The sequence below is a fragment of the Dipodomys ordii genome, unplaced genomic scaffold (genome assembly GCF_000151885.1).
Source record: "Dipodomys ordii isolate 6190 unplaced genomic scaffold, Dord_2.0 Scaffold176, whole genome shotgun sequence".
Taxonomy (NCBI): domain Eukaryota; kingdom Metazoa; phylum Chordata; class Mammalia; order Rodentia; family Heteromyidae; genus Dipodomys; species Dipodomys ordii.
Genome location: NW_012267392.1, coordinates 2,193,798 through 2,202,381, shown reverse-complemented (window position 1 = coordinate 2,202,381; position 8,584 = coordinate 2,193,798). Strand labels below are relative to the sequence as shown.

Genomic DNA, 8,584 nt, shown 5'->3' with positions numbered 1-8,584 from the left:
TGGCCTTGAGAGAAATATCCAGACCAAATGACTAGCCCTGGGGGCCGGGGCTTTGTCATCGGCAGCGTGAGCCACCCTGGCGACACTTGCTGTTCAATGTGCTGGCAGGGGGCCGCAGGAAGTCAGACTGCAGAGCCACACCCGCGGGGACTGGCCCAGGGCCCTCTGCATCCCGGCCTCCGCAGGTCTCCTCGCGCCTGCTCAGCATGGGGCAGCCATGATTTTTCTAGTGTTAGAACCCTGGGGAGGAATCCGGCACACAGAGCAAAATCGCAAAGATGATCTCTAATGTTGCTAACTATAGTTCCAGCCACACCTGGGCCATGGAGAGACCTGGGTTTCCTCCTGGTCTATGCCTTGCTCAGCCCCAGGCCTGGAGCTTTCCACATGCAGGGCAACCCTGGCACTGTAGCTGGACATCTAGATTGTTATGACTCCTACAGCCCTCGGAGTTGAATCATCCTCACATTCTTCAAAGAGCTGCCCAGTGACCCGGGGCTCTCCTGGTGAGAGGCAGGGGACCTCAGGCGGCTCCAGGCCTAATCAGGACCAAGTACAATGCACCCTTTATCCTCAGGGGATTCATGGTGAGGCCCTCAAAGGACACTTGAAATTATACACGTCTATGTATAGATACTGTTTTTACCCGTATATGCAAACTACAGGGAAAGATTATTCCCCAAATTTAGAAAACAGTAAGAGACTAACAACAACTCAGACTAAAGTAGAACATGTAACAACAGGTACATGTCTGCTATAGCACTTAGCAGTCATGGTACATGGTTTTGTGTACTTACTAAGGAGAGAACTTTCACCTTTTCCCACAAAGAAAGGACACAATCCCACACATGGCTAGCTGGGGAAAGATTAAAACTCAAAACATGTTTCTAGTGAATACATACCACTTTTGTGAATTGGATCACCATACGTTGATATGGCATGAAACACAGCCAGGCACCAGTGGCTCACACCTGTACTGCTAGGTATTCATAGTTCAAAGCCAGCCTGGGCAGGAAAGTCCATGGGAATCTTATATCCAATTAACTACCAAAAAGCTAGAAGTCCAGCTGTGACGCAAATGGCAGAGTACCAGCTTTGAGCAAAAGAATAGTGCTCAGGCCCTGAGTTCAAACCCTAGTACTGGCACAAGCACACATGCATGTGCACACACACACACACATGCACACACATTCAAAATATGTTTCTACTGAATGCACAATCTTACAGTTGAAAAATTGTGAGTTTGACTATTTTAAGTCAAGATGATCTATATTTAAAATGAAGCAAAGAGCTGGGTACTGATGGCCCATGTCTGTAATCCTAACTACTCAGAAGGCTGAGAGCTGAGGATCAAGATTCAAAGCTGGTCTGGGCAGAAAAGTATATGAGATTCTTATCACCAAAAAGCCAGAAGTCAATGTGTGGCTCAAGTGGTACAGCACCAGCTTTGAGTGGGAAATAGCTAAGAGAGAGTGTTCAGGACCTGAGTTCAAGCCCCAGTACTGGCAAAATAAAATAAAATAATAATTGATTTAAAATAATCCTTTAATCTCTTGAGTAAGTATAAAATTAAGTATTCTAAAATTCAGTGCAAACATATCCATATTCTTGTTGATAATACCTTTATTTTCCTTTATGTCAAACTTCTAAGATCTTAACTGAAACCCAATTTTAGAAACTCACCAATGCTAAATGCAGATGGAGCCCAAGCTTCCTTCAATCTTCCTGGTGACCCTGAGGTACTAAATATCTCCAATATCAAATATGAAGTCATTTGTAGAAATTTTCAGGACTTGTATTTTTTTGTGTGTGTGCCATTACTGGGGCTTGAACTCAGGTCCTGGGAGCTGTCTCTTAGTTTTATCATTAACAGCTGGTGCTCTATCACTTAAGCCACAATTTCACTTCTGGCTGTTTGCTGGTTAATTGGAGATAAGAGTCTCACAGACTTTTCCTTCCTAGACTGGCTTCAAATCATGAGCCTCTGATCTCAGCCTCCAAAGTGGCTAGGATTACAGGCAGGAGCCCCCTGTTGCCCGGTACTTAGTTGTAAAAAACAAACAACAAGGGGGGACTGGGAGGGCAGGGATGGGAAGGGGAAACAAAGGAGGAGGGAACAATGCTTGATAAGAAATGTACTCATTGCCTTGCTCATGGAATTGTAACCCCTCTGTATGGTATTTTCACAATAAAAAAAACTTATTGATAAAAAACAAACCAAAAAAACATAAATCCAAAGAAAATTTTCATTTAACAGAACTGGATTTGTTCCTTTTCACAACCACAAACTTTCTAAGCTAACAACAGTATGTGCCTGCACTGGGATGAATGCTGATCAACTTAAATCAAGCCCAGGCTTATCTAATTATCCATTTGCTCCCCAAGGGCTCTCAAACCACAATCAATTTTTGTCCAAATGTAATACCTCTATCTCTAAAGTCCATTTTATCATCAAAACAAAACAAAAATTAGTAACTGACTTTTTTATTTAAAAAATATACGAAGGAACTCTTTTCTGGGACATTTTGAATAATTGACTGAAATTGGCACATGAAGATCTCCCCATAATATATGATAGCTAGATAGGGGCATGAGCCTCACACAGACAAGCTCTGCAGCAAGGTTGGCTCAGCCCAGCATCTCTAAACACCAAGCAGCTGTGTGTGTGTGTGTGTGTGTGTGTGTGTGTGTGTGTGTGTGTGTGTGTGTGTCTGTGTATGTGTGTGTGTCTGTGTGTGTGTCTACATGTGTACCTGTATGTGTCTGTGTATATCTGTGTGTGTTGGTACTGGGATTTGAATGCAGAGTTTCACTTTCTTGTTTGGCTTTTTTGCTCAATGCTGGTGCTCTACCACTTGAGCCACATCTCCACTTTGAACTTTTTCTAGTTAATTGGAGATAAGAGGCTCTGGGACTTTACTGCCCAGATCTCGGCCTCCTGAGTTGTTAGTGGTCTCCCGTCTTTACACTCTAGGCCTCCCAGCTAGACAGAAATGATTTCTGACTCCTGCCTAGGGAGCCTTGTCCTGTTTTTCCCTGCCTCCTGTGGTGTCATGACCAATTTATTTATGACTCTTAGTTCTCTTCTGAAATGCTCTCATAAATCCATCAACAGGCCTGGCATCTGTGGCTCACACCTGCAGTCCTAGCTACTCAGGAGGCTGAGATCTGAGTAGTGCAGTTCAAAGTCAGCCAGGACAGAAACGTTCATGAGACTCTTATATCCAACTAACCACCAAAAATGTCAGAAGTGGAGCTGTGGCTAAATTGGTAGGGCATTAGCCTTGAACAAAAAAGCTTAGGAACTGCACCCAGGCTCTGAATTCAAGCCCCAGGACTAGTACACATACACATATACACACAAACCCAGACATTAGTGGCTCACACCTATAACCCTAGCTACTTAGAAGGCTAAGATCTACTCATAAAAAGCCAGAAGTGACACTGTGGTTCAAGTAGTAGAGTGCTAGCCTTAAGCAAAAGAAACTCTCAGGGACAGTACCCAGGTCCTGAGTTCAAGCCCAAGGACTGGCACACACACACACACACACACACACACACACACACACACACCATCACCTAATTGCCTTTTAGTAACACTCACAGCTAGGGCCACAAGTGTCAGTGGGCCACAATTCAATTTGAACCCATCATGCTCACTGGCAGCGTTGTCTCCTTCCAGAATGGATTCTCTAAGCCTTTGGCAGCCATCCACCACCCACTTCTCATCTTTCAAGTCAGGAGGTGATTTCACTTTTTGGCTTAGTGGATGAAATAGCAAGCCAAGAGGGTCTGATAGCCATCTAATTTGGAATCAATGTAAAGTATGAATCCAGAAAAGTCAGTCTACAATGGAATTCATGACCTGGTCAATTGGTTTGCAATGTCTCAGTACCAGGAATAAAAATGTCCATCTTGTGCTTTCTTGTTGAAGTCTACTACCTAAGAATTCAAAAGGCCTGGAAACTCTAGGCTCCTGCAGTGATGGGAGGGCGGGCCATGGCTCCATATGCAAGATGGATGCAGGCTCAGGTTGTAGCCCAGTGTTCTGCCTCTCACCCTTCATGGTCCCCCCACCTCCATCTCTACACCTGGGAGCAGAGCATATTTACATTACAATGACTTCCCAATCCAGATCCAGCCTTGGGACATCACAGGTAGGATTTATTCCTACATTCTAAGCTGTCTCCACCTCCCTGGTGAGGTGTTTTTACATCCTTGTCCAAACTAATCCTGGCTTTATCCTCTACCCCAGAGCCCCGATTATTTCCTTTAGGTATTTTTTTAAATTCAGATTTCATTGTTTAATCAGATCCATGAAGGACATCCTAAACACTACACAAGACACAACAGAATATCATTTTTCTTCCAATATTAAAAAAATGACATTCACAGACATTTTAAGGAGCTTTTCTATATAATCAAGGTGGTGAATTTTAAAAAAAAATCTGTAAGCTAATTATGTTCTTGATGCAGACTGCTGATAGATACATTTAGAAATTGCTTTCTGTCCATGATAAACATTGTATACAGGTTTTAAAAACGTCCCCAAATACACATCATTATTATTAGTTTTTAAAAGTCAGTCTGGCCAACCTTTTGAACCTTTTTGGTCAGAAGGAAATAATCCTGAGAGCTCTAACAGAAAACCTGATAAAAAGATAAAAGACCTAAACATTCATTTTATTTTGTCTTTGAATGGGAAAAAAAAATACATGGAGCTTTCTGAAAGGTATTTCACCACAGGCTACCTTGGGAGCTCAATGAATTAAAACATATAATTCAATGTACTAAAACAGATGTTTCAACGTAGCTCCAAAAATCTTTATAAATATAGCAATTTGGAAGGACAAGCCTGGATCAGAAGTGTTATTCCTTGTGTATCTACATATGTGTGCATGGCTCGTCTCAGTTGTCATAATTTTCTCTGTCATTTCCTCCTGAGTAGCTGTCATAACCACCCTGGCTTCTGCCACTATAGTCTCTGGAGCATCCATATCCATTTCCATATCCATATCCTCCAGGCCAACTGTCATACCTGCCACTCCCATATCTCTGGTCCCTGCCACCTCCAGAGTAGCTGTGATCACTCCATGGTTCTCAAAGGTACCCCCTTCTTGTGCCCCAGGCAGACTTGCCTGCATGGTCCATTCAGATCTATCGACCATTTAGAGACTCTCCATTCATGGCATCTGAGGCATATTCTGGGTTGGTGAAGGTGATGAAGCCAAAACGTCAGGATCGTTGAGTCTCGCATTTCTTGACAACAACCACTTCAAAAATAGGCCTGAAGCTGCTGAAGTGGTCTTCAAGTACCTGCTTATCAGTGTTAAAGTTCAGTCCTCCCACGAAGAGTTTGCCTTCTTCAGAAGACATGGTGGTGAACTTGAATCCTTTGAAAGTGAAAAGACTGATACGCCAAGTTCAGCGGAGCAGGGAGAGCTCCTTTAGGTATTTATTCACGCCAATGGTGACTCACCTACCCCACACACAGCCCTGAGCATCGCACCAGAGAGAGCACTGAGCCATTCACCTCAAGGCCTGCCACAGGGTGCCAGTCACAAAGCAGGTCCGGGCACAGTGGCACACACCTGTCATCCTCGCTGCTCACGAGGCTGAGACCTGAGAATCACAGTTCAACGCCAGCCTGTGCAGATAAATTCAAAAGAGTAAAACTGAAAGTGCAGGTGTTGTTCAGGTGGTAGAGCACCAACTATGCACAAAAAGCTAAGGGACAGAAATCAGGTCCTGAGTTCAAATCACACACACACACACACACACACACACACACACACACACACACAGAGCACGTTCTTGGTCTATTTATGACAGCATCTCCAGATCTCCGTTTAGGCACCAGTGGTTCACACATCTGTAATCATAGCCACTTGGGTGGGTAAGGTCAGAATCAGGCCTCACAGTCAACTGGGGAGTATGTTCAAGACCCCTTCCTTTTTTTTTCTTTTTCTTTTTTCTTTTGCCAGTCCTGGGGCTTGAACTCAGAGCCTTGGGTGCTGTCCCTGAGCTGCTTTTGCTCAAAGCTGGCACTCTACCACTAGTCACAGTTCCACTTACTGCTTTTTTTTGGGGGGTCCGGTCGTGGGGCCTGAACTCTGGGCCTGGGTGCTGTCCCTCAGTTCTTCAGCTCAAGGCTAGCGCTCTACCACTTGAGCCACAGCGCCACTTCCGGCTTTTTTCTGTTTGCTTATGTGGTGCTGAGGAATCGAACCCAGGGTCTTGAGCATGCAAAGCAAGCGCTCTACCACTGAGCCACCTTCCCAGCCCCCCTTACTGCTTTCTTGGTAGTTCATTAGAGATCAGAATCTCATTGTCTTTTCTTCCCAGGCTGGCTTCAACCTGTGATCCTCAGATCTCAGCCTCCTGAGTAGCTAGGATTATAGGTATGAGCCACTGGAACCCAGTAAGACCCCTTCTTAATCAATAACTGAGCATGGTGGCCTACCTACCATCCCAGCTCTATTGGAGGCTAAGATCGGTAGGATCACAGTTCCAGGCCAGAATAGGCAAAACAAAAATCCTCAAGTCTCCATCTCATCTGACAAAGCTGGGCTTGTGGCATTTACCTGTCATCCCAGCTATGATGTGAACCCTAAAATAGATCATTATGGTCCAGGTGCTGGGCAAAAAGAAAGACTGTATCTCCAAATAACTAGCATAAAGAGACTGGAGGCAAGGCTCCATGTCGAGAACCTGCTGGCAAGCAGTAATGTTTCACCACCAATGTGTTGGGATACCCCATCCTTGTGAAGCACCTGTGACACGCACCTGGGCAGCCTATGTCTCCCAGGGCTGCCAGTGTCGCCATAGGTCACCTCACGCTCTACAAGCTCGAGACTGAACCCAAGTCTATTTTCCTGAAGTTTGGTTCCAGTTCTAATCTTATCTCTTTTATTTCCTTTCTAGCAGTTAGTCTAACAGAAGAAATCTAAAGAGTCTGAAACCCCATGATTAGTCTTCTTCCTGTTTGACTTGGAAGACAGGAGCCCAGGAGAGCTGGCAGTTGAGAAGGGAGTTCAGAAGCAGTATTGCCAATGTTTAAACTAAAATGGTAAGGGGGGGATTAAAAGGAATGCTTAAAGTATTACTGTTTTAAACTTGTTAAGTAAGAAAATTGATATTGAGCATTGAAATTAAAAGCCTGGCTTTTTTCTTCTTCTTAACTCAGCCTAGTGGAAAAAGGAGTGTTGGGGTAACATTGTCTTTAAGGGGGGAAAAAAGTGAGCAGTAAACCCTGAAAGATCTTCCGTACCTATCAAATGTAACTTGAGCCAGGTACCAGTGGCACCAAGATCCTGAGTTCAAGCCCCAGAATCAACCAACACACACACACACACACACACACACACACACACACACTCCCTTCCCACTGACATCCTGAAAATCAGGGGGAAATGATGACCCTAGCAGAGACTGTCCCAAGTGAGGACAGAATTTCAGTGCCATTGGTCTTCTGCATGCAAGGCTTTGCCTTTAGGGATTCAGAGGCTACAAAAGAGAGAGGAGCTGGAGGGGATGGGGAGAAAGAGGAACCCTACTACATTGCTGGTGGGAATGTATACTAATACAACCACTTTGGAAAACAGTCTGGAGATACCTCAGAAAGCTAAATATAGACCTCCCTTAGGACCCAGCCATACCACTCCTAGGAATCTACTCTGAACAACAGGAACCAGTATACAAAGACACATGCATCTCCATGTTTATTGCAGCACTGTTCACAAGAGCCAACATTTGGAAACAACCCAGATGCCCCACTATTGATGAGTGGATCCAAAAATTGTTGTACCTATATACAATGGAATATTATGCAGCCATTAGAAAGGACAAAATAATGACATTTGCAGGGGAAATGGATGGAACTAGAGAAGATTATTTTGAGTGAAGTAAACCAAGAACAAAGAGACAAAAGGCACATGGTCTTCCTGATATGTGGATGCTAAAGCCAAAATTCAAGAAGATATGACTAAGTAAACAGGACTCAAGAAACAAAGGACAGCCACCCATTTTGTCATATCATTGCTAAATGACTTCATGTTCTAGACCATATATATGGTAGATATATGCACACAACAGAGATAAACCAGGAGGAGGAACAGGATAACTGGAAACAGCCCACACTAAGCAAAAAGAAAGAAATGTAAACATCACCTGATGTGAAAAAAAATAACTTTTAATGGCAAAGCTCATAGAATTCACAAACTGTGTAGACCATGATGATGACAATTTGCCTTGTGAAAGTTAAAATGTGTTTGTGACTCTAAGTATTACTATTCCACAATACTGTAAAATATGTGAAATTTATGTAATCACCTAATCTCAATTAAAAGAAAAAAAGTGAGAGAAGGGGATGGGCTAGGAGAAATGGGTGACAATGTTGTCAGACACCTTGTACTCATATACTGTTTGCAGAATGGGAATTTCTTTGTACAACTACTTAAAGATAATAAAAAATTTAAAAAGCATATTTTTAATAGAGAGAGATTGAGAGAGAGAGAGAGAGAGAGAGAGGAAAAAAGGAGGAAGCCCTTGCTGTCATTTATCTGCCCCAGCCATGGTCCCAGGA

General features: G+C 43.6%; 1 pseudogene; it reads right to left on the bottom strand.

The window, feature by feature from the left end:
- Positions 1–4,908: 4,908 nt before the first annotated feature.
- Positions 4,909–5,432, bottom strand: LOC105998895 (annotated as a pseudogene).
- Between the last annotated feature and the right edge of the window lie 3,152 nt (positions 5,433–8,584).